At 22.7% G+C, this 1,458-nt stretch overlaps 1 long non-coding RNA gene across 1 annotated transcript; it reads left to right on the top strand.

Annotated features, from left to right (window-relative positions):
• The first annotated feature begins 387 nt into the window (after positions 1-387).
• Positions 388-1,171, top strand: LOC105361749 (uncharacterized). The gene is made up of 3 exons (XR_912848.1): positions 388-500; positions 571-628; positions 1,123-1,171. It is a non-coding gene; the product is annotated as an uncharacterized LOC105361749 (long non-coding RNA).
• Positions 1,172-1,458: the final 287 nt, after the last annotated feature.

Consider the following 1,458-nt stretch of genomic DNA (forward strand, 5'->3'; position numbering starts at 1 on the left):
CATGTAAAAATCAATGTAGTTACGAACTTCAGAATATTAAATTGTTAAAGAAAAAAATGTTTTCTTTAATATATTATCTATAAATTAACATATAAAATACAAAAAATCGAAATATACATTTGTATTATCGGATTATTCTAGAATTTTATTGCTGCAAAAAATTATCAATTATTCGTTATAGAAATAAATCATCGGTTTCATCACACATGAGTAATATTAGTAGTGTATAATAATTTATCGTGTATGACAATAAGTAAACATGCACACTAGATTAAAGACTATCTTATGTGCACATAAATTTAAATTTAAAGTACATCTGTAAGTTTTAGAATAATGTTTTTTTTCCTATAAAACAAAAAGACATCCGACATAACAATATAATATATCTATAACGGTATAGCACTAAGTACAATTTTTTAAACAACATTATTGAGTTAAAAAAATGAAATTCCTCATATTAGTTCTCACAATTTTCATATGTGCTGTGGAAAACTCTTTAGGTTTGCTTATAATTAAACGCATATATTCATAATTAGAAATTTACTAATTTATTAATTTTGTATTATCAAGGTGCGTCCACGGCAACACGTTGGATTTTTGATACAACTCCAGTTAGAGTAGTTACAACGTAAGTTAAGCTTTTGTTTTGTTTTAGTGGTGGTTGTATCTTCTTGAAATGCAGAAATGAAATTTTTTTCTAAAATTACAAGTATAGTCGCATTAATATAAAAATAATAACTGCATAAAATTTTTCGTTAAGTATAATTTAATAGTTGCTAGAAGGCTTACAAAAAAAATACAGTAATTTTAGTATTTATTAAAATAAAAAAAAAAAGAACAAAAAACAAAAACATATATTAGTTCTAGAAATATAAAAAGTAATGACAAATTTATTTTACTGATAAAATTTTTAATCAGGAGACTCTTTAAAACTCGTTAAAAATGATTAAAAGTTACAAATAAATCAACCTCGACCTGAATAATGTAAATAACATTTTCTCATATTAGATTTAAATTTGAATTACAAAAAATAGACATACAAATATTATAATTTTGATTCTCGTTTATTTGAATTTTCATTCAAACGGTAATTTAGTTTAAAAAATTACATTTATTTTATAGATCTACCAGTAGTGCAAGACCTCCCTCTGGTTGTCTATTTCGAAAGTGTAAGTATATATCGGCATAACTAATATTTATATTATTATTGTGATGACGACAAGTAAATTTTAATATATAATATTGAATTATATTATCAAAGCTGCGAATAATTAATATTATATATGATTATGAAATATTTCAAAAGATTAAAATAACGTTATCGTATAGAAATAACATTACGTTGAAAATTCATAACCAGATAGTAATGAGTCAATAATGTTTGAATATCTTTCGATTGATCTTGCGATATTTCATAAAAAATTAATGAATTTATGAAGTGCAGTTTATATAAAAGTT

The sequence above is a fragment of the Ceratosolen solmsi genome, unplaced genomic scaffold, assembly GCF_000503995.2.
Source record: "Ceratosolen solmsi marchali unplaced genomic scaffold, CerSol_1.0 scaffold2, whole genome shotgun sequence".
In the NCBI taxonomy this organism is placed as follows: Eukaryota; Metazoa; Arthropoda; class Insecta; order Hymenoptera; family Agaonidae; genus Ceratosolen; species Ceratosolen solmsi.